The sequence below is a fragment of the Mustela nigripes genome, chromosome 1, assembly GCF_022355385.1.
Source record: "Mustela nigripes isolate SB6536 chromosome 1, MUSNIG.SB6536, whole genome shotgun sequence".
Classification (NCBI taxonomy): Eukaryota; Metazoa; Chordata; class Mammalia; order Carnivora; family Mustelidae; genus Mustela; species Mustela nigripes.
This window is the reverse complement of record NC_081557.1, coordinates 269,056,275-269,081,343: the sequence shown is the minus strand read 5'-3', so window position 1 is coordinate 269,081,343 and position 25,069 is coordinate 269,056,275. Positions and strand designations below refer to the sequence as shown.

Here is a 25,069-nt window from a genome sequence, read left to right as displayed (position 1 = left end):
CCCTACCTCACAGGAGAGAGAACTTATGCTTCCTTCTCCTTTTTGTTTTATTTGGGCGCCCAGAGGATCGGAAGATGCCCCGCCAGTGATGAGGGTGGGTCTCTTCTCAGTCAACTGAATGAAATTCTGATTTCTTCTACAAACACCCACACAGATACACCCAGAAATAATACTTTACCAGCTCTCTGGGCATCTCCTAGGCCTGTCAAACTGACACATGAGATTGACCATCACAACTTTTAATCCCTTTTATACGTGGGAGTCTCATCCTTTAGCTTAGACTCACGCTTATGACTGAGTTGAGTACAAAGGCTGTCATCATGGATGTTTATTGTCTTCAGTACGATATCGAAAGCCAGTTTCTAAATTCTAAAAATATAAACAAACACAGAATTTGTTTGGTCATGTTCTTAAATTGGAGAGGTTGAAGAACTGTTGCAGACTTACTTTGGGACTGTTGGAGCGATTTACCCACATTCAGCCTGTTTCCATTATGCTTGCCCCCCCACGGGTTCCGTCAAATCAAGAATGTTAACACCAGGCATTTAAAAGGGAAAGGAAAAAGAGATTCCTGTGTTTGGATTCTTCAAAGAGAAAATGAGAGAGAATTCATGCCAATTCTTGAATTTTCTTACTTCTCATCCCAAGTTACTGCCGTCCTTGGCAGGCGAGTAGTCCTCAAATTGTGGTTCACGTACCGGGTATCCATTTGAACTCCCTGGGACAGGCACAGTCCTGGGGGCCACCCAGACTTTCTGAGTTGGAATTTCTGGAGTTTGGGGTTTGGCAAATTGCATGGTTAATGGTCCCCAGAATGGTCTTTATGAACCCTGCATTTGAGAACCACCGATGCAGACATTCTGCCTGAGGATGTATGTGGTTGACAAGGAATGTGATGTAAATGTCTCCTTTTGAGTCAGGATTTGGTTTGGCTGGACCTCCATTTTTTAGATTCTTGAGTTCTTGGATGTGGATTCGTCAGCGACTGTAATGTTAGTTTGTGCGGGACGCCATCCAACACACTGGGGAAGGGGTGGCTTAAAGAACAGGAACGCATTTTCTCACGGTTCTGGAGGCTACGAGTTCGAGAGCAAGCTGTTAGCAGGGCTGGTTTCTGGTGAGGTCTCTCTCGTCGGCCCGCAGGTGGGGGTCTTCCTTGTCTTTACACGGTTGGCTCCGTTTACAAGTGTTGTCTGTGTCTTAATCTCTCCTTCCTATAAGTACCTCAGTCATACAGGGTCGGGGCTCATCCGCTGTACCACTGTAGAGGCCCGTCTCCAGATACAGTCACGTTGCAAGACACTGAGAGTTAGGACTTCAACATGTGAGTCTGGGGGAGGCAATTCAGCCCATAACAGTCTAGATGGGTCTCAGAACCTTCCATAGCAAGTGCAGCACGAGCACTGCAGACTTACGACCCGGTTCCCTCCGCGGTGGTCCCTTTGTCTCTCTCCTCTAGGGCGGCAGGAGAAGGTGAGAACAACGACACTTGCGTTTCCTTGGCTCTGTTCGCAGACGCTCCATTTCTCCGACTGCAGGAGAGTCTAACTACTGCTGAGTCAACGGCTTTCCTGACTAAGAATGGTAGTTTCCGAAAGAAACACGGAGCCAGAAGTCTCTGCATAAGTAATTCTGAGATGCCCTTTCTTGTGATTTTTTTTTTTTTTAACTGGACGACATCTGCACTGATCATGCAGTAGCAGCGGTGGCTGAGGCCAGTGGCTCCTCAGCACGAAGTAAGGCCGCAGCACTGGTAGTCACCGTGTGACTTGCACGGAAGGAGAGAAAATGCCAGTCCCACTTAAAAATGCCCTTGCGGACGTGCTAAAGACGATTCGGCCTGCTCAATTTCAACCTTTGAGCATCCCTTTTTTTTAGGAATATAGGTGACAAAACGGAACGTATGCATAAAAGTGCTTCTGGTGCACATGGACTCGGTGGTGGCTGTTTTGAAGAAAAGCACTCATAGGATTGAACTGTGAGCCAAACTAGCCCTCCCCCCCCGCCATGAAACACCATTTTAACTTCAAAGAACCAGTGATACATGAACTGCGTTTCTTCAGACCCCGTAGCTGGCAGACGTGTTCACAAAGAGGAATGGAGTGAGCCCGTCACTTCGTGAAAAGCGACTGACAATGTTTGTTGTCCATGACAGAATTCAAGCTTTCAAGTGAAAATTGGAATTTTGGAAAACTTGTATCTTTTACTGTGAGCTTGATAGCGTACCAGCATTTGAAGATTTTGCTAGTGAGGTTGGTGATGACCAGATGTGATTTTTTTTTGTAGCTGTAATGAAATGCGTCAGTATTTGGGAAACCCGTGTGATTCATGGAGCCACCGTTTTCCAAATGACCAATGCATGATGCTGCAGAATCAGGTGTGGGGGACGATCCCCTCAAAGTGCGAGACGAGCCAACACGTTTTTATGTAGCAGTTTATTATAAGATTTCAGATTCTCCATGCAGCCAAACTTTAAGAAGCTCTAATTGTCAAGTTTTGCCATATTGTTGGAGAAAAACATTCACAATTATCTGAAAGGATTATTACAAATGCTCTTTCCTTTTCCAAGCCTCATCTGAGTGACGTTGATTTTCCTTTATTTACTTCGACAGAAAATATGTGGAAGTAGATTAAATGCAGAAGCAAACAGGAAGATCTTCTACTTAAACTAAACGTTAGAGATTGCAAAAAATAGAAAAACATGCCGTTTTCTGATTCTGTGTTCAGGAATATACATAAAATACACAAATATATTTTAATTAACATGGAATGGGTTTATTGTTGCTATTTTATTTTAAGATTCTATTTATTGTTCAGAGAGAGAGAGAGAGTAAGTGCATCGGCAGGGGAGCAGCAGGCAGCAGGAGAGGGGGAAGCAGGCTCCTTGCTGAGCAGGGAGCCCGATGTGGGGCTCCATCCCAAGACCCCGGGGTCATGACCTGAGCCGACAGCAGACGCTTAGCCGACAGAGCCACCCAGATGCCCCTCTCCTTGCTATTTTAAAATGAATTGATAAATACGTATTTTAAAAAGTTTCTCACTTCCAATCTCTAATGCAGTGGTACCCGCGCACATAGGCCACTGAACAAGGCTCTTTGGGAGCCCCAGTCATTTTTAACAGTGTAAAGGGTCCTGAGGTCCAATAGTTTGAGGACGACCGAATTCGACGTCTTTCTAGCTACATTGTGGTAATTGGTTTAGAGTTAAACTTTGATTCATGGTACACTTGGAGCCAAATATATTCACTTTCTGAATGCTAAACGTGGTTTGACTTTTGCTTTTTTCTCATTGGGAGCAAACTCAGATTGGTATTCTATACCAAACGATGTTCATGCGTAGAGTAATGCCTGTCCTACCTCTCCTAATTCCAAGTAAGGTCAGCTAATCATGAACAAACTGCAAAACAAAAAGCCTTTTATAAAAACTACTGTTTTTGAGAGCTTTGTTTTAGTCTAATAATGATGTACTGAAAGAGCAGAGACTAAATCCTGTAGAAATACCCTGGGAAATCTTGCCCTAAATGCGCTTTTTCCTCCTTCTGCTTCTATTTCGTCTTTTCCCACTTCACAGAGGGTTTGTTTCCTTCTCCTTCTCGTCTTTCCTTCAGACTTTTCTTTTATTCATTTCCCCCCGTTTTCCCCGTCTTACTCTCACGGGAGGTCATTTCTCCTGCGCCGCAGTGTGATTTCTGCGGTGTCCTCTAAGACAGCTGCTGAGTCAGCACGTGTGAGCAGGGCCCTGACAAGGTGTGGGTGCGTCTGTACAGTCTCCGCTCCGGGACCTTCGCAGACTTCTGCTCCGCACGTAGAATTCAGCACCGGGGTCTACCCTGTGCAGGCGGTGAAGGAAAGTTGAGGAAGAGATTTTAACTTAAAACTTCCGGCTGCTAGAAGAAATGACTTCAGAATCAGTCCTCTGGTTATACCGTGTTCTTCATAGATTTCTTTTTTATTTTCCCTCTAGTCCAGAAGTCACTCCCGAGTTGGCCTGGAGCTGAGCACGAAGCAAAAGGTATGTTTTCTTCCCTTCTGCATTGTTCCTTTAAAATACCATGGTTTTGCCGGATGCTTTTATTTTTTTCCAAAGAGAATGACTTGTTTTTGGAAGGTAAGGATAGTCCCAGAAGCAAACTATCTTGAGATTTTCATTTACTTTGCTTCTACAATAGCAAAACCGAAAGGGGAGAAGAAATCCTTGAAATGAAATGGAACGAGAGAGATTCTGGAAACCCAGTGACAGAAGCTGAGAATTTCCCAGGGCTTACAAGCAATTCTGAAAGCAAGGTCAGAAGATAATGTACCAGATTCAGTTCTCTCATTTTTTAAGCCCTTCACGGTGAAGGGATTTGTTTCTATCTCAGTTCCGGTGTTCAGTAAACTTTAGTCTCCCAGGATCCGCTATAGAGAGCGACCCTCACCTGTGACCCGTGGTGAATCAGCCAAAAACAGGGGCTCTGGGTTAGAAAGAATTGGTTTCAGTTCCTGGTTCAGTTACTTTACTAGCTATGTGACCTTGGACATGTTTGTACCAAGAAGGTGATTGTACCTCCTGGAGTAGTATATTTTAAGGATAAAACAGGATGAGATAACATCTGTGACAACACTTATATCCTAATGCCTAATGTAAAAAAGACACTTCATTTTTAAAATCCTATATGATTTCATTGGTTCTTTAGGTACACAAAACAATGCAAAATTTGAAATGCCAAAATCTTAATTCCCAGACACACACACACACACACACACACACACACACACACACACACTCTTACATATATTTAAATTATGCTAATTACTGGTGATATATAGGGCAATGATATACATAGATTTATTAGAATTTGGAGACGCTGTTAAAAAATTATTATTCTAATGTCGATGTTTGAACCTGTTGGAGTACTTGCCTAATCTTTTAGGATAATGGACTTATTAACTCGGAATACCTTTCTTGATGTCAGTTGTTAGAGAAAAAAAACACTTCAAGAATGCAAAGCTTCTTAGAGGTGCTTATGGAGATTAAAAGAGGTAACATCTGTGAAAACTCTCAGCCCAGTGCCTGAATGTGCCGGAGCTGTATTTACTAGTGAAACACTGTTTTTCGGGAAGAGGATGGGCAGACACGGCTTCCAGCCCAGACTTAACACTCAGCAGCTCATCACCGCGAACACCCATTGAGCCAACACTGCGCTCTGGGCACAGTCGCGAGCGCTCCTGAATTCTCCCCGTGGCCCTCCGACGACGTGTGCTTGCGCCCCAGGGTCAGTCAGCGGAATGAAGTTACACCAATAACTCGCACAGACACAATCTGACATGAAGAACTGTTAACTGGTTGTAAGGTTAACTAGGTAATGGAGAGCCCGAAAGCCATGCGGGCGGGCAGAGCAGTCACCAGTCACCGGGAAGCCGGTCTCACCCCAGGGCTGAGGCGTCAGGGGAAACAGATGGCATTATGAAAACGTCTTAGATCCTTCAGGGAGGGGCCCCACGGTGTTGAAATTCAGGCCTCTGAGGACAGGGCGCCGGCCGGCTCTGTAGGTGCGGCCGGTGTCCCAGAGCAGGGACAGAAAGATGGGCTGGGAGATGAGAGAGAATAATCTAGCAATGGGTACCATGCTTAGCTCCCTTTTGTAGATGAGGGAACTGAGGCACAGGCGTGTTCAGCTCTGTTTGCCCAGTGCGGTGGTCGGACTATTTGTGTCCCCCTCAAATTCAAGTCCTAACCCTTCCCGGTGATGGTACTGGGAGGCGGGGCCTTGGGGAGGTGCCGGGTCACGAGGGCTCTGCCCTCATGAAGAGGACTGACGCTTTCGCAGAAGGGACCCCACAGAGCTTCCTTAGTCCTTCCACCACGAAGGACCGTGACACGTGGCAACCCCCCCGACCGTGTCGGCCCCCTGACGTCTAGTGTCTAGAACCGTGAGAAGTATATTCTGTTTTCCATGAGCTACGCGGTGTGTGGTGTTTTGTTACACCACCTGGATGTACTAAGACACCCATCGAGGGTGAGGCAGGGTCAGAAAAAGCCCACTTGGCTCCAGACTTTATGCTCTTAACGTCTTGAGTAAGTGACCGGGCACAGGGGCTGGGTGAGAGAAGCTGGGAGCAGCAGCTCCCGAGAGCCCCCGGGGCCTGGCGGAAGGTCCCAGGATATCTGTGTGCAGGGACGGGAGAGGTCAGGGCTGCAGGCTGGGCGCTCCGGGGCTCTCTGGGGCCTTTCGCTCTCGCATGGTCCGTAGACTGGGGACAGGACCCGGAGCAGGAGGGGCCTTGGAGCTCTAGAAGTCGCTGAGATAGGACCAGGAACCACTCCTCCACAGAGCAGACTGTTTTCATGCTTTATCTCCGCTCTGTGTTTACTCTGTTTGCTTAAAAGTGCCAAGCATTGCGGTCTTCCTAAAGACCTAAAGGAAGGGCTTTATGTGGGAGTTTTGCTCAGAACTTTAAGGGGGAGCTGGCCTGGAGGCTAGCACGGTAGCTGTTCCTTGGCCAACGAATATTCTGTTGCCTGGTGTAGCACCCAGTGAGTGAGCTGAAGTCCATAGAAGGCTCTCCTGTCCCCTCTCCGTTAGCCTTACCTTCTCCTCCCACAAGTGTCTTTTCAAGATGAATAACAATATTAATAGTAAAAATAGCAAGCAATCAGTGTTCTGGTTGCTTTGCAAAGATTCAGTGGTTACACTGTTTTCATTTGATTTCAATCAGAAAGAAAACTGAACTGCTAAAGCCCACCGTTAGCGGAGTTTTAAGTCATCTCTTGGCCAAACGTTTCTCTGGTGTTCAGAGATCTCGCGCTAACTACGCATATCCTTTCTTCTATTAAAACCTTCTTTTCTGATCTGATGAATAAATTCACAGTAAATTACATGTGGATTATAGGGCTTAAAGTCTAATCTCTCCTAAGAGTGTTTGCATTTTACTGGGTGACAGAGCTAATGAAATGGAGTGAGGGGCGGAGTTTCCGGCACCAGCAGGCAGGGAACAAATTGGGGTCGGTCAAAGATCTTATTCTTGCTCCTAAAATGGCATTATTTACCTGGAAGGTCAATTCTGGAGGAAATATGAACTGATTAGAGGTCGTGAACAAATCTAGCGGGAGTCAGTGCTCGAATTTGGAGCACGAGTTGGCACCCCTTGTCCATGCAACCAAAATCCCTCCTGCAAACAAACACGGTGTTTCGTTAGTATTTGTCCCTTTTCTGTGCCCCTTCTTTGTGGCTCCTAGTGTCTGAGAGCTTCTGCAATGTCGACGAGTGTATTGGAAAAACAGCCATACGCCTACCTGTGTTATGGACGATAACGGAGCCCAGTGTAGGTCCCAGGTCCCCGGAGAAGTAGCCTGTAGTTTTTCCTGCTGAAGACGAAAGAAGGCTCTTGCACATGTCCTGTGATATTATTTTCGTTTTCTGACTCGGTCTCTAGTCTCCATCAGCCGAGTCCTTTGGCCTGTCTGCACCCCCGCTCAAGGCTCACCCCCACGCACAGCCTCTCCCGCTCTCAGCGTCCTGCACAGAGCGGTACCTGTCACACTGACGAACCCGGTCTGATGCTTCGTTCTCACCCGACGTCCCTAGTGTACATTAGGCTTCCTTCTTGGTGTTGTACATTTGTGGGTTTCACACAGCGTATGACGTGTGTCTGCCATTATAGTATCATACACAACAGTTTCGCTGTCTGAAACGTCCTGCGAGCATCCCCTGTTCTAGTCTCCACTCCCAGCCTCTGGCAGCCACTGAGCTAAATGTCTCCACTATTTGCTCTGTCCAGAATGGCCCGTTGTTGGCATCAGACAATATGTAGCCCTTTCCGACTGACCTCTTTCAGTTTATAATATGCATTTAATGTGCTTCCATGTCTTTTCGTGTCTTGATAGCTTACTTGATTTTAGCGCCGAACAGCAGCCGTCCTTGTCCGGAGGTACCGCTGTTGGCTCATCTGTTCACCTGCTGCAGGACCCTTGGCACTTCCAAGGCTCGGCAGTTACAAAGAGCTGCCACGAGTGTTCACGTGCGGGATTTTGCGTGAACAGATGTCTTCCCTTCGTTTGGATAAATACCATGAGTGTGATCGCTGGGTCAAATTTTCTTTTTTCTTTTCTTCCCCTAAATGACTCATAGCCTTTGCTCGATTGTCAAGTTCCTACATCGATCTGTGTGTTTTCTCAAGTGCTCTTTCTGTTCTGGGCTCTGGATTTCCTGCACGGAGCCTCCAGAGTCCCCGGGAATGATCTGTGCCCCGCGTGGAAGAATGTAAGGAAAGAGGCACACTGTGTAACAATCGCACAAGGGAGTTGCTAATGGGGCAGCTAGCTTTGGGCGAGTGAAGACATGAAAACTAGAAGATGTGCACCCGAGAGTTTAAATACTGTCAGCTCACGTGTTTCCACCTGTCACTTGGGCCTTTTACATAGCAGTAAGAATCTGAACAATGAATCCAGCTTAACGGAAATTAAAAGTCACTGCTTTCTAGTGGTGGCAGTTCCCCTTGAAGGTCCTGGCAGGAGTTGGAAAGGAAATCAGGCTCCTGACGTGGAGTCCGTATTTCCTTCATCTGTATTATCTTTTCGTGGCCTATGAAAGATGCCCGGTGGCTTTCTGGAAGATGCAGCCCAAATAAAAAATGATGAAACCAGTGAGATAAATTTGAAAGAGATGGAGATCATCTCTGCAGAGTCTAACAATAGGGATTCTAGGAGAGCCTACTATTTTTTCCCAGAAAAATGAAAATAAAAAGAAAAGACATTGGTTTTTAAAAATGCTATTTTACTTTTCTAGAAGGAGGGAAGGTTTTCAGACAAGTATTGTTCAAAGGACCAATGGCTGTGAGTCAGACCCACTGACAGTAACTTTTGCAGTAATCTAATTTCTGAATTGTATCCTTAAAAGACCCCGAAGGGCAAACTGGGCATTTCAGCAATGTAGGCCAAATTCTGTTGCCACGAGCTCCAGGGAACTGTCTCTCCAGTGCTTTTTCCCCTCTTGAACTTATGCTATATTGAATAGTATTTGGAAAATGGAAGCCTTAGGCTGAGGCTCTGAAAGTGTGTCATGGATTTTTAATGTGACGGCATTTATTAAATGGGTTTGGAGTTATTTCACTTTTCATCCTATTCCTGTTCTCTGGCCTTGCCTTGGTGGAGAGCAGCCCAAGTCTGACCAGAGTTTGTAGGCCCTCCACGTCTCAGTCCCTGTGGCTCGGCCACCGTCTCCTTCATTCCTGTCTTCTCTCCCTGAAGAGACAGGCCACAGATAGAAGGCACGCTCAGACCTGCTGAAGTTACAGCCTAGTATCTCTGACTCAGAAGACTTGGCTTCCGGGGTGGTTTGGGTCTGCAGTTTTAAGCACTCATTTTATCCAAGAGCAAATGTATTTGTATAAATGCTGTGGGAGATGAGGCCTGAACTGGATGGCTCAGAGCTTCTGCCATTTATTTCTGGAGCAAATGAGAAATAGTAATGCCTCCAAGTACAGCTCTCTTTGTTAAATGTTAAATATGGTCCCTGCCCATTTCTTCTGGGGTTCTCTGAATTTCAGCACGTCTCTTCAAGCTGGTCCTCTAATTGGCTTTTCTAGCCTGAATTCACCCAGCATTTCAGAATGACAGTCTCTCTGCAAGAGAATGCCAGTGAGTTTAAGCCTGGAAGCAGGAGGTGACTAGGTGAGGTCACGCAGGGAAATGTCACAAAGAGCAAAGCAGATGCAACACAGTTTCTTCTCTTAATTGAAGGGAATCTGACTCTGAAAAATTCATGGCCCTTCAACTCAGAGTTGGTCTGGATCCCCTTGTGTCCAGACTGTTCTGAAATAAAAATTTTGATTTTGTATCCACAGCTTTCTCTAAGTGGCCTTTTATTTTGGGTTAACTAAAACAAAAAAGGTATTTTGATTTGTATAAATTTAAAATCTTCCATGGTGCAGAATTGCTCTAGATACAATTTTGGAAGGAAAAAATGAAGATGTATCTCTTTTTCCTCTTTTTTTTAAAACAAAGATAGTTCTCTATGCAGAGATTGGGTATTCACAGCTCATTATGTTTTGTTTGGTCCATTTAAGTGATCTTTTTAAATTTGAGCATAGTTAACACACAATGTTATATTACTTTTAGGTGTACAACTTAGGGATTTGACATGTTTATACATTATGCTACGTTCACCACAAGTGGAGCTACCATCTGCCCCATCGCATCGCTACTATAACGTTAGTGACTGTATTCCTTATGCTCTGCTTTTTATTCCCTTAACTTACTCCTTCCAAAACTGGAGCCCTGTACCTTCTTCTCCCCTTCACCTATTTTGCCCAACCCTCTACCTGCCTCCCCTCTGGAAACCATCGGTTTTTTTCTCTGTATTTATAGTTCTGATTCTGATTTTTGTTTGGTGGTTAATTTTTTTTAAGATTTCAGTTATGAGAGGAATCATATGATATTTGTCTTTCTCAATCTGATTTATGTCACTTAGAATTATACCCTTTAGGTCCATCCATGTTTCATCTGGGAAGCTCTTTTTTTCCTTCAAATCTGAATGATAACATTTATGTTTGGTTGTAGGTTTTCCCCTTCAGCACTTCGACTATATTATACCACTCTTTCTGGCTTACAAAGTTTCTGTTGAAAAATCAGCTGATAGCCTTGCAGATTTTCCTTTCTAGATAACTTTTGTCTTTTGCTGCTTTTAAGAATTTCTCTTTATCTTAATCTTTGATATTTTTATGTGCCATGGTTTACCACCTTGCGTTTATTCTGTTTGGCACTGTCTGTGCTTCTTGGACTTGGATATCTATTTTCCTTCCTAGGTTAGGGAATAGTTTTTAGTTATTTTTTATTTTAATTAACATATAATGTATTTTTTGCCCCAGGGTACAGGTCTGTGAATCACCAGGTTTACACACTTCACAGCACTCACCATAGCACATACCCTCCCCAATGTCCATAACCCAACCACCCTCTCCCTACCCATGACCCCCAGCAACCTCCAGTTTGTCTCTTTTGGTTGGTCTCCCTCCTGATTTCATCTTGTTTCATTTTTTCCCTCCTTACCCTCCATGACTTTGCATCCTGCCTCTCAAATTCCTCATATCAGAAAGATCATATGATAATTGTCTTTCTCTGACTGATTTTGATTTTGCTCAGCGTAATACCCTCTAGTTCCATCCACATCATTGCAAATGGCAAGATTTCATTTCTTTTGATGGCTGCATAGTAGTCCATTGTGTATATATACCACATCTTCTTTATCCATTCATCTGTTGATGGATATCTGGGTTCTTTCCATAGTTTGGCTATTGTGAACATTGCTGACATAAACATTTGGGTGCATGTGCCCCTTCTGATCACTGCATTTGTATCTGTGGGGTAAGTATCCGGTAGTGTGATTGCTGGGTCATAGGGCAGCTCTATTTTCAACTTTCTGAGGAACCTCCATACTGTTTTCCAGAGTGGTTGCACCAGCTTGCATCCCACCAACAGTGTAGGAGGGTTCCCCTTTCTCCGCATCCTCACCAGCATCTGTCATTTCCTGACTTGTTAATTTTAGCCATTCTGACTGGTGTGAGGTGATATCTCATTGTGGTTTTGATTTGTATTTCCCTGATGCCAAATGATATGGAGCATTTTGTCATGTGTCTATTGGCCATCTGGATGTCTTCTTCGCAGAAATGTCTGCTCATGTCTTCTGTCCATTTCTTTTTTTTTTCCTAAGATTTTATTTATTTATTTGACAGAGAGAGATCACAAGTAGGTAGAGAGAGAGAGAGGAGGAAGCAGGCTCCCCGCTGAGCAGAGTGCCTGATGCGGGACTCGATCCCAGGACCCTGAGATCATGACCCGAGCCAAAGGCAGCGGCTCAACCCACTGAGCCACCCAGGTGCCCTTCTGTCCATTTCTTGATTGGATTATTTGTTCCTTGGGTGTTGAGTTTGAAAATTCTTTATAGATTTTGGCCCTTTATCTGATATGTCATTTGTGAATATCTTCTCCCATTCTATTGGTTGTCTTTTCATTTTGTTGACTATTTCCGTTGCTGTGCAAAACCTTTTGATCTTGATGAAGTCCCAATAGTTCATTTTTGCCCTTGCTTCCTTTGCCTTTGACAATGTAATGCTGTGGCTGAGGTAGAAAAGATTGCTGCCTGTGTTCTTCTCTAGGACTTGTATGGATTCCTGTCTCACATTGAGGCCTTTCATCCATTTTGAGTCTATTTTTGTGTGTGGTGTAAGGAAATGGTCGAGTTTCATTTTTCTGCATGTGGCTGTCCAATTTCCCAACACCATTTGTCAAAGAGATTGTCTTTTTTCCATTGGACATTCTTTCCTGCTTTGTCAAAGATTAGTTGACCATAGAATTGAGGGTCCATTTCTGGGCTCTCTATTCTGTTCCACTGATCTATGTGTCTGTTTTTGTGCCAATACCATACTGTCTTGATGATGACAGCTTTGTATTAGAACTTGGAGTCTGGAATTGTGATACACCAACTTTGGCTTTCTTTTTCAACACTCCTCTGGCTATTTGGGGTCTTTTGTGGTTCCGTATAAATTTTAGTATTATTTGTTCCATTTCTTTGAAAAAAATGGATGGTAATTTGATAGGAATTGCATTAAATGTGTAGATTGCTTTAGGTAGTGTAGACATTTTCACCATATTTGTTCTTCCAGTCCGTGAGTATGGAATGTTTTTCCATTTATTTGTGTCTTCCTCCATTTCTTTCACGAGTACTTTATAGTTTTCTGAGTACATATTTTTTGCTCTTTGGTGAGGTTTATTCCTAGGTATCTTAGGGTTTTAGGTGCAATTGTAAATGGGATCGACTCCTTAATTTCTCTTTCTTCTGTCTTGTTTTTGGTGTATAGAAATGCAATTGATTTCTGTGCACTGATTTTATATCCTGACAATTTACTGAATTCCTGTATGAGTTCTAGCAGTTTTGGAGTGGAGTCTCTTGGGTTTTCCACATAAAGTATCATATCATCTGCAAAGATTGAGAGTTTGACTTCTTCTTTGCCAGTTCGGATCTTTAATTTTTTGTTGTTGTTGTTGCTGTTGTCTTATTGCTGAGGCTAGGACTTCTAGTACTATGTTGAATAGCAGTGGTGATAATGGACATCCCTGCCTTGTTCCTCACCTTAGGGGAAAAGCTCTCAGTGTTTTCCCATTGAGAATGATAATGTGTGTTTTTCATAGATGGCTTTGATGATATGGAGGTATGTACCCTCTATCCCTACACTTTAAAGAGTTTTGATCAAGAAAGGATGCTGTACTTTGTCAGATGTTTTTATAGCATCTGTTGAGAGGATCATATGATTCTTGTTCTTTTTTTTTTTTATTAATGTAATGTATCACATTGATTGATTTGCAGATGTTGAACCAACCTTGCAGCCCAGGAATAAATTTCCCTTGGTTGTGGTGAATAATCTTTTTAATGTACTGTTGGATCCTATTGGCTCGTATGTTGGTGAGAATTTTTGCATCTGTGTTCATCAAGGATATTGATCTGTAACTCTCTTTTTTGATGGGATCCTTGTCTGGTTTTGGGATCCAGGTAATGCTGGCTTCATAAAAGGAGTTTGGAAGTTTTCCTTCCATTTCTATTTTTTGCAACAGTTTCAGGAGAATAGTATTAATTCTTCTTTAAATGTTTGGTAGAATTCCCCTGGGAAGTCGTCTGGTCTGGGCTCTTGTTTGTTGGGCGATTTTTGATGACTGTTTCAATCTCCTTACTGGTTATGGGTCTGTTCAGGTTTTCTATTTCTTCCTGGTTCAGTTGTGGTAGTTTATATGTCTCTAGGAATGCATCCATTTCTTCCAGATTGTCAAATTTGCTGGCGTAGAGTTGCTCATAATATGTTCTTGTAATTGTTTGTATTTCTTTGGTGTTGGTTGTGATCTCTCCTCTTTCATATTATCTAGGTGCTAGCTGGGCAAAGATAAGAATTTAAAAAGATAAATTTTATCCCCAAAGATAAAATTTAAAAAGATTCTAAAGAAGTAATTGATAAGATAAGAAACTGGTTGAAAAAAGAAAAAAAGAAGAGGAAAGAATGTGGTCAGGCTGGAGACTAGAACAAAGCCATGCCCTGGATTTAGGGTATATTTTGATCTATTAGAAGAAATTGTACCCTGAAAATTTAAAGAAAAAAACCCTATATGTATACAAAGAATAAGGTTAAATACAATGAAGACATAAAATATGACTCAACAATGAATATTAAAAAAGATTTTTAAAAAGGTATTGATAAGATAAAATAGTTTAAAAATGTTAAAATAGGAAAGAGGAAAAATTTTAAAAAATAGAAAAAGAAAAAAAATAAAATTAAAAAAATTCAACTTTGAAAGGCTAAAGGACCATGGGAGAAAAGCCATGAATTCTATGTGTTGCTTTCTCCTAGCTCTGGAGTTCTGCAGTTCTTATTGATCAGTGAACTTGGTCTTGGCTGAATGTTCTTGTGGATCTTCTGGGGAAGGGGCCTGTTGCAGTGCTTCTCAAATGTCTTTGCCCGAAGTAGAATTGCAACCCTCTTGCCAGGGGCCAGGCTAAGTCATTTGCTTGGGTTCGCTCTCAGTAGCTTTTGTTTCCTGAACACTCCCTGAACCAGCTTTGGAGGACGGGAATGAAAATGGTGGCCTCCCATTCTCCAGCCCCAGAGGAGCCGAGAGATTGGAGCCCCACTCCTCAGTGAGCCCTCAGAGAAAAGAACTCAATCCCTCTTGTCTCTCTGGTCTCCAGCTGCACTCTGTGCTCACCAGGACTGTGACCAAGTATTTCTATCTCTGGTGCATGGCCGCGTTTGGAGTCCCCAAACCCAGCAGTTTCCTGGTGCATGCTCCTGTACCCCTCCTCCTGGAGGAGGAAGAAGGGGGGTTTCTCTGGATCTGCCCCTTGTGGGGTACCTGCTTGAAGGGCAGTAGTCTGACTGTGCCTTGGATCACAGTTTAATGTAATCCTGAGTTGGTAACCCACTGCTCGGCTCTGTCTTTGTGGCCGGCTTCCCCACTCTGATACCTGGGAGCTCTGTCACACTCAATGGCCCCTGGTCTTTTTGTGTCCCCACAGGTCCTGAGACCACACTGTCCCACAAGGGCTCCACCCCACCCTGTTTAGCCACTGCAGTGACCTTCCTCAGTGGAGCAGACTTCTAAAAGGTCCAATTTTGTGCTCTGCTGCTCCACCGCTTGATGGCAGCTGGCCCCTTCCCCCTGACCCCCTGTGGTCTATCTTCTGGTCACTTTGGATTCACTTCTCTGCACGTCCTACCTTCTGGAAAGTGGTTGCTTTTCTGTTCCTGGAATTGTGGGTCTTCTCCTCTTCTATCTCCTATTGAGTTTGTAGGTGTTCAAAATGCTTTGATAACTATCTAGCTGAACTTCTGGGACCAGATGATATTATGGTCTCTTACTCCTCTGCCATCTTGCTCCTCCCCCTCAGTTATTTTTTTCTTCAAATAATTTTCCTACGCATTTCTCTCTGTCTTCTTCTTCTGGGACCCCTATAATGCAAATGTTTGTTTGCTTGATGTTGTCCAAGAGACCTCTTAATCTATCCTCATTAAAAAAAAATTCTTTTCTCTTTTTGCTGTTCAGCTTATGTGCTTTTCATCACCCTGTCTCCCAGATGCCTGGTATGTTCTTTTGCATCCTCTGATCTACTGTTAATTTCCTCTAAGGTGGTTTTCTAATTTCAGTTATTGTATTCTTCAACTCTGATTTATTCTTTTTAATATTTTCTTTCTCTTTGTTGAAGTCTTTACTGAGTTCTTTCATTCTTTTCTCCAGCCCAGTGAGTATCTTTATGATCATTTCTTTAAATTCTTTATTAGGCATATTGCTTATATCTGTTGCATTTTATTCTTTTACTGAGATTTTCTTCTTCTTTCTTTTGGTTCACAGTCTTCTGTCTTCTCATTTTGCTTGGTTTTCTATGTTTGTTTCTATGGATTAGGTAAAAGTGCTACTTCTCAAGTTGAAGGAATGGTCTCATGTATGGTGACTCCTATGCAGACTATGGTTGCTTGGTGAGTTGCTGGCTGGGTGGAGCTTGGCTGTATATGCTACTTACTTTTTTAAACCATGGCTTTTTATAGGGAGAATAAAGAAAAAAACAAAAAAGTAAAAAGATAATAAAAGAAAAAAATAACAAAACCAAAAAGAAAAAAAAATTGATAATGAAAAAAATAAATTAAAAAGTGAAAACAAAAAAACCCCTACAAAACAAATCCCATAAAATTATGGCTTGTTTCTATGCCTCAGCACCACAGGATGGTGGCTGGGCCCTGGCCTTGCTGAGGTTGCAAACTTTCTGTGACAGTTTGACCCACTACTGTGCCGCAGCACATCTAGGAAGGTGTAGGCTTGTGAATAAAATTGGAAGCTTGTTGAGAGGTCTAGACTTGCCTGTTATGGTGTCTGGACCCTGCTCCGGTTTAGGCATTTTTTTTAAAAGATTTTATTTATTTATTTATTAGAGGGCATGAGAGAGAGATATTTCTTGTTTCTTATTTATTTATTTATTTATTAGCTGAGAGAGCCACCCAGGCGACCTCTTCGGTCTAGGTTTTTAAATCAGGATGGGTGTAAAAAGCAAGCCATTCTCTCTCTGACCCATGAGCTTTCCTGTAGCTCCTCCATTACTTGGCAGAGTTTGTGTTGTCTCTTTTATGTTCTAGTTGCTATTTTAAATCATGGGGTTTTTTTCTTTGCCCAAGGACAGAGGGATCTATGCCTGGTCCCTCAATACTATGCTCCCCCCACCTCCACTCACTGCTGTTTGTAGCATTGGGGCTGGGAGGTTCCCTTTGTTACTTCTTTGTTGCTATTGTTGTTCTCCTTGGTTTTTGGTTGTTCAGTAGCTGTTTAGTCAGTGCTTGATTCTTCTTCAGAAGGAAGTGTTCTATTAATAGATGTAACTTCCTGTGTTCTGTGGGGGAGGTAAGTTCAGAATCTTTCTATGTTGCCCTTGTGAACTGAAACTCCATTTGAGTGATTTCTAAAAATACTGAACCAATATTTTTAAATGTGTCTTTACATAAATACCTGGATTTTGGACCTTTCTTTTAAAAAAAAAATATTGGAATATCTGGAAAGTTTACATGGGTTTGCAAATGACAGTAGTCAAACCTAGCTGAGTAGCCACCCTCCTCTGAGCGGGGCGAGCCACCTCCAGTTCATCCCACTCCTCGCTTTTCCCCCTTGTCTTCCTGATACCCCCACCTCATGCCTTGTACTGTTTTCATAGACCTGAGAGATATTTGAGTTTTTGACCTCTATTCTATGGGATATTATATTACTATTTAAATTTTTTTTTTTTAATTTGACAGAGAGAGAGAAAAAGAGAGAGACAATAAGAAAGAGAACACAAGCAGGGGGAGTGGGAGAGGGAGAAGCAGGCTTCCCGCCGAGCAGGGAGCCCGATGCGGGCCTTGATCCAGGATCCTGGGATCATAACCTGAGCCAAAGAGAGACACTCAACTGACTGAACTACCTAGGTGCCCCACTACTTCTATTTTTTGAGGCATTTTAAGTCCATATATACATATTTTTGAGGCATTTTAAGTCCATATATACATATTTTAGCTGAGATGAACCCCAACTGTCTTCTTATGACCACATTCTATTTAGCAAATTTATTAATTAGGGTTCAAGTTCTCTTAGTAACATGTTAGACTTCAGCAAAGGATTATTTTAAACTGGTTTTTTTTTTTCAGTTTAAATGGAATTTCTTCTAATGTACTATGATATTTAAGACTTTTTGGTAAAAGATAATTCAGTTTCATAAATCTTGCATTTCCTATCAGACCCTTGACTTACAGAACACTAGTTCTACATTCTGTTTAAGCCAAGAGTAATTATCCTTAAAACTGGAACTAAAGACAGAAATCTAACACATGAATATTACAGCTTCCTACATAATGATGTGAGTCCAAGTCCAGACATTATTTGAAAAATGAATGTTGCAAACAAATATATTCTCAAACATCAATAACCTGGTCACAAGACAAACCGTGTCATAAGGATGAAATAAGATGGAGAAATATGGTCGGCCTCAGAAGGAGGAGTCACAAGGAAAATCTGGACATTAAAATACAGATGGTCAGATTCTGGGAGGCTGCTGTCTGAGCCGATTGTTCCAGAATCACAGGATCACTGCCATGACCAGATCTAGACCTAAGATGTGATGAGCAAGGTAGATGCAAAGTTTAAAAGGGTGCCAAAAGACTTAGTAATCATGACGAATACTTTAATGCATGATTGAGAAAATTTACTACAGTATTTTATAATCAAAATTAATGCCAAAAAAATCAATGATGAATGAAATGATCTTGTTGGCCAATAGGCTAAAACTTGGCCAGCATTTAGGAATCTTGACCCTATGCCAGCTATGGAGCTAAGCACTTTTCAAGCTTTTTAAAAAAGTTTGATATACAGAACATGAAATAAACTGTATTATTTCCCATCCTTCTTTCTATTTTCAGCTGAGAACACTGAGGCTTAAAGATGTTGAGTGACTTGCCCAGGTAGAGCTAATAACGGATAGAGCCAGGATTCAGACCCCAGAAACTGCTTGACCCCAGAAACTGCTTGTGTCCACGGTACTATGGGATGGCTCAGTCCACAGTGTGATCATTAAGTTCTGCAGATGGAGGAGTGAGTCCACTATCCTGGTGTTCCTACTGGATTAGGGATAAGTTCATGACCTCAGAGCAGTCATGTATAGGCCGCTCTTGAGGAGCTGAATTTAATTTGATGGGAAGACATAGCTTATTGGTTTTCCTATACTAGATGATTTCTGTTTCACTCAGTGTTAAGAGAGATCGGTCGGGGGAGAAGGAGGAGGAGAGGTAGCAGGGGAGAGAGAGAGAATCGGGAAATGTGTGTGCACACACAGAGAGAAGGAAACCTGAAGACAGTGGGGACCAGGCAATGAACAAAGACTATTGTTGGTAAAGGCAAGAATAAAAGGAAGAGACTGTTTCACCAAAAATTTCAAGCCCAGAATGGAGAGCAAGGGTTCCTGGGTACTGAAATGCACCCATGAAACTCAGGCCTAGAGCTGGGTGAAATGGTTCTTCAGGCTCTGGGAGTATGTCTGAGGTCACTCCAGCCGATATTCAGTTTCCTCACCGTGTCTTCTTCCCCTGTCCTCTCCATACCCATATGTTAGTAGATATCCAGACTTACTCACCACAACCCGAAGTAGCCCAACAGACCCTCATTCCCAGTTTCACAGGTCTCTCTTCCCAGTGCGAGTTGTCCTGTCCTCCTGTCCTTTTGCCGCCCTCACCCTTTTCCTGGCCGTCCTCACGCTGTCATGACACGATCATACAAGAATACTCATCAGTGGGGCCTTGTTATTCCTCTCGTGATGCTTCATGAAACTATAAAGAGCCCAATTGTCCGTGATCCTTCGCTGACTCTCCAAGTGCTGCGTTACCTGCCACTTTCCCCCTGCCCACAGGGCAGGAGGCAGAGGGTCAGGAGCTGAGAGGTAAGAAAAGTTCAGTTAAATTACTGGTGTGCTATCAGCACACCTGCTGACTGCGGTGGCATAATTCTGATGGAGTATTTACCTTCCACTATGCACTTGTTGCTAATGCTATAGCCAGACTTCCAAGACATAGGGTAGATTTTCCAGGAGCACTCATTCACTAAAAATAATAATTAACTCTCTAAATCAGTGGTCTCAGTCCTCCCAAATCCAACAACCCCTTTGGCGGTAAATATGTAACAAACATTTTGTAATGATTCCTTTAGTATTTGCATGGACATTATAACCCATTTATGTATACTTTAAAAAATGCTCTGATTGTATACGAGGAAATAAAAGTGAATTATGTTTATAAATGAGGTAAATATAAATTCTTGGGCAGGACCATGCCAGACACATATAAAGCTGTCAGATATTTTTACCACTTTTTAGAATCATTGAGAATGGAACGGTGAATAAACAATGTGATTGTTTTTATATTTGCCACACAAAACCCAGGAGCAGTGTTATGGTCAGTGAACGATTACCCAAAATAGTAACTGTGGTAAGTGGAATAATGGCCTTTCCAAGGATATTCAGATCTCAATTTCTAGAAACTGAATATGTTACCTTATAGGACGTATTTTGCAGATATGATTAAGTGAAGGGTCCTGAGATGGCGTGGTTACACTGTATCATCCTCGTAGACCCCAGGGGATCGCCAGGGTCCTTATAAGAGAGAGACGGGAATGTAAGAGTCAGAGAAGATGTGACAATGGAAGAAGAGGTAGGCGTGGTGCAGGGCCACGAGCCATGGAATGTGGTAGCCTCTACAAGTCAGAAAAGGCAAGGAAAGGGATTCTTTTCCTCAAACCTTCAGAAGGAACATAGACTTGACCCGTTTCAGACTTCTGACCTCTAAAATTGTCAGATAAGAAATTTGTATAGTTTTAAACCACTAAGTTTGTGGTGATTATTTACAGCAGTGAAAGGAAACTAATATAGTGATTAACTCTGGAGAAAGAAATTGCCGAAGTTCAGTCTTCATAAAATCTATATGATAGTTGTCCTCCTGGGAGGTTTATTGAATAGTCAAAGTGTACAGGGAGACTTTGTGACGGTACGTGAAGTGGAGCTCGGCTGTAGACGGCAACAGCTAGGCGCCGGTGTGACGGTGTGACGGTGTGACGGTGTGGCGGTGTGACGGTGTGACGGTGTGACGGTGTGGCTTCCTGTCCTCTTGCTCTCCTCTCTCCTCTGCCTTACCCATCTGCAGTTTGGGTTCCGTTTGGGTTCCGTTTCCACCTGGTTTTGAGTCCCCTCCCTTCGGACTTCACCTTCCCTTTGCAGAGTAGCCCTTCAAGACGTTTCTGCGAACGTGGCTCCCCCACGAAGACTGCCGGCTGTCAAAATTCTTGTTTGAGGAAAATGCTTTTCCTCCGACGGAAAATGACCTTCTGCCTGCCGTCTCTACGTCTGACTGATGCCAAGTGATCCTTTGACACTTGATGCCATCATTTCCAAGCAGCTTCTTTGTCCTCTGCTGTCATGGGTGGGTCCTCCTCTTGGGTTTTCTTTGGTCACTGAACTTATTTATTTTTTATCTATCACTAATTTTTAAATTTTTAATGTGCAGACACTGTACTAAGCACTTTTGGTATAGTTTGTCATTTGTATCATGTATCAATCCTGTGGGTTAGTTTTTATTTATTTATTTATTTATTTTTTATTTCAAAATCGATTTTATTGCAGCCAAAACAGTGGAATTAACTGTACATAATAAACTATTATATATATATATATATATATATATATATATATATATTTTAAGTTATAGGGAATAAAGTTTATTTTGGCAGATAGTGTTAAACAAAATTAAAGTTGCATACATTAGTAACATAACTCAACATCCTTAATTTGGTATAAGTGTGACACATTTTCCTGTGTTCTGCTAAATCACCATAACCTATTTTATTTTATGTTTTTAAAGATTTTTATTTATTTGACAGAGAGAGACACAGCGAGAAAGGAACATGAGCAGGGGAAGCGGTAGAAGGAGAAGCAGGCTCCCCACTGAGCAGGGAGCCTGATGTGGGGCTTGATTCCAGGACATTGGGATCATGACCTGAGTGGAAGGCAGATGCTTAACGCCTGAGCCACCCAGGTACCCCAGGTTAGTTATTTTTTTTTTTTTTAAAGATTTTATTTATTTAATTGACAGACAGGGATCACAAGTAGGCAGAGAGGCAGACAGAGAGAGAGGAGGAAGTAGGCTCCTTGCCAAGCAGAGAGCCCAATGTGGGGCTCAATCCCAGGACCCTGAGATCATGACCTGAGCCGAAGGCAGAGGCTTAACCCACTGAGCCACCCAGGCGCCCCGCTTAGTTACTTTTTAATCTCTATTTTACAGGTGGGAAAACAGACTCAGAGTAAATATTTAAAATCTAAAGATTAAAAAAAGATTCTTATTCTTGGTTCTTTATATTCTCAAAAGATTAAATTTCAATGGATTATATTTAAAAGGATTAAAAGTTTACAGCATTTTACTTATTAGTTATCATTTATTATACTTGTATATATAAAGAGAGAAGTTTACAGACTATGCCCCAGGCTTTTCAGGTTACTTGCCTTTGGAGTGAGTGAATGGTTTGCTTTATACATTTGTGGTATTTGGACTTTTTATGGTGGTCAGTGGAGTCAAATTCATTTGGCTTTCATGTATAAAATCTAGATAAAAATTTAAAAAATGAAGGTTTGTATTGGTGGTTTAAAACTTTGCTAGGTCAATTACACACGTATGTATTTTTTTATGTGTAAATACAAATTTAATTCATTCAAAAGTTAATTTGTTCCATATTTACTTACTGAGTGTCTTATGAACCAGGTTCTGTTCTAGGCCCTGGGGCTGAGGCAGTGAGTAAGAAAGTGAAGCTCACATTCCAGTGGGGAGTGCATTCAACACCACATCAGGTGGCCACAGTACCAAGAAGAGAAAAAAGGAGGAGAAGATGATAGAAAGTGGTAGAAAGTTCTCTATTACACAGTCAGAGAAGGTTCTCTGAGCCCAGACCTGGATGAAGTAGGGGAGGAAGCCATGTCAGCATCTGGTGAAACATGTTCCAGAACGTAGTTTGCAATTTTTATCCAATAGTTTGGGTTTTATTTTGAAATCAGACGTAATTATATGGAAAGTACTTTTTTAAAAAAAAAAAGAATTTATTCATTTATTTGAGAGGAAGGGTAGAGGAGCAGCAGAGGGAGAGGGAGAGAGAGTCCTAAGCAGACTCTGCACTGAACGTGGAGGCTGCCGTGGGGCTTGATCCGAGGACCCTGAGACCATAATCTCAGCCTCGACCAAGAGTCTGGTGTTAGCTAGCTGACTGTGCCACCCAGGTGCCCCACTACTTCTTTTTTTATGGTGAAAAAAATTCATATTTAGATTTAGTTAACTGGACTCAGCTTAGATGATCCCAATTTTGAGGGCAACATCTGAAGCATCATAATCAGGAGCCGTCGAACACAGGCCTTCTTCTCTTCCTGGGCCTGTCAGGGTGCTGACCATGGTCATGTCAGTGTCCCAGAGCCGACGGCACAGACTCATCTGGTACTGGCTGACCTCACATCCCCAGTGAACACAGAGTGTTCTTCTATTTTCTTCATGGCTGACTCAGTAGTTGGGGGAACTTGATGGTGGCATGTGGTCAAGCTTGTCCCTGGGGCACTCTTTCCAGGATATTTGGGCTGCCTTTGGAGATGCTACGTCTTGGGCTATTGGAATGTGGATGATGTATGGATTTTGTGTGTGTGTGTGTGTGTGTGTGAGAGAGAGAGAGAGAGAGAGAGAGACTGTGGACACCCTCTAGCACTGCTTTCTTGGCCTTCATAGTCTTAGCTTTGGCCTCAGCTTTGTGAGAGGCAGGAGCTTCGTTCTTCACCTTTGCACTGTCTTTGTGAAAGGGCCGTATGAAAAGTAGTTATCGAGCATGTGCCCGGTTGTTGGTGGGGGAGGTGACCTGCTGGATAACAGGGAAATGTGAGGTCTGACCTTGCCACCTAGTTTACGACCTTGCTGGGACTTGAGAACGACATATCTAAAAATATCAAATGGAAACAGTATGCAGTTATTTGTTGCTAAATCATGTGACACAGATTCTAGGTTTGGGGGGACCCTCTTGGGTCTTACACTTCCTGAAACAAGAGTATAATTTTTGCTAGATTTAAACATTTTAAAGGACAAATCCATAGACTGAAGCAAAAAAAAAAAAAAAATTCTTTAATGGAACTTTCGTTCTCATTGCTTTGGGATTTCCTTCTCTTAGGAGCTATTTATGGAGTCTGTGAAATGTGACTCTAATGGGATAGGAAATGATCAGAAATCCAGAAAATCCGTTTGCAGTCTCCGGTGTCCAGAATAGTGGTAGCTTTCCATGGGCCCAGACTCTTGCGTCACTGAGGTATGGTGGGGAAGAGTAACGCGCGTTCATTTTCCTGCTTCCCTCCCCGTCACTCCTCCGTGCTCTGAACAAGTGAAAGCTGTGGTTTTGGCTTAGACTTCTAATCAGATCGATACCACCATTCTCTAGCACAGAGCCCTTGACATAGCCTCTCATTTGGGTTCTCAATAAATGATTCGTGACTCAAGTAGGAGTACGCTGATAGTATTTATGCTACTGGGATTGTGACATTTTTGTTATTTTCCAAGTTCTCGGCTTTCCACAAATCCCATTCATTCATGGTACGGTTTCTGATTACACTTGAGTCTCTGATTATATTACCTTTGAAATAAAAAACATGAAGAAATAATTCAAAGAAATCATTGGGTTTATTACAGTAATGAGTTCTTGTTCAGTTTGTGCAATAGATTTTCTTTGTTAAGTTTAATTTTTGCTTCAAAGATTTTATGCTTGAATCAACTTTTTCTTTTGTTTTAATGATGAGTATTATTGGAAGCATTAATTATGATACCTAGTGTGCACATTAGGACTCTCATCCCAAACTGTATAAGCATATCTTTAAATTCAGTAATCTCTCAGTTTAAGCCTACATAAAAGAGCGGCATCAAATATTTACATTCTGTAGAAGGGCCGGGAGGCTGGGTGACTAAAACAGCAGCAGCGACAAACCAGTTACATTTGCAAAGCTCCCTGGTCTGCTCCTAGAGCTGTTGCAGGGGACGCTAGTGAGGCTTTCTGAGCTAGACGTAAGCGCTGCTGCAGATCTGAGTTGGACGGCTTTCCCTGTGGTTTTGATTAATAATTTCATTAGCTGAAAAATCAAAGACTATATTCCCCCTTGTTTTGTTCTGTGGTGTTAGAATTCCAGGCAATGATTTCAACGTGGGCCTCTCACATGGGGGCCTTTGATTGTTTTGGAAGAGCTTTGTTGCTCCGTGTGCATGTCAATGCGCTGGCCCCAGTCCTGTATCTGCGTGAGCCTTCCTCGCTCACCTCCTGCTCTGCTCCCTGTGACAGGGGATCAAGCCTGCCAGGCTGGTTGGATTCCCAGGCTCCTTCCTGTCCACTGGTCTTCGGCGAGGGTTCACCGATGGTGGGTGAGAGGGTTGAGTGGAAGGTTCCAGGACCCCAGCTCCTCCAGGGGACCCCAGCTCCTCCAGGGGACCCCAGC

The 25,069-nt window shown here is 42.7% G+C and overlaps 1 protein-coding gene across 2 annotated transcripts in view; it reads left to right on the top strand.

The window, feature by feature from the left end:
- The first annotated feature begins 3,764 nt into the window (after positions 1 to 3,764).
- Positions 3,765 to 25,069, top strand: part of RASGEF1B (RasGEF domain family member 1B) — a 418,493-nt gene continuing 397,188 nt past the window's right edge. For both annotated transcript variants that reach the window (XM_059385844.1, XM_059385834.1), the window contains exon 1: positions 3,765 to 4,011. The gene's annotated coding sequence lies outside the window, so the exon portion shown is untranslated. The remainder of the gene's footprint in view (positions 4,012 to 25,069) is intronic.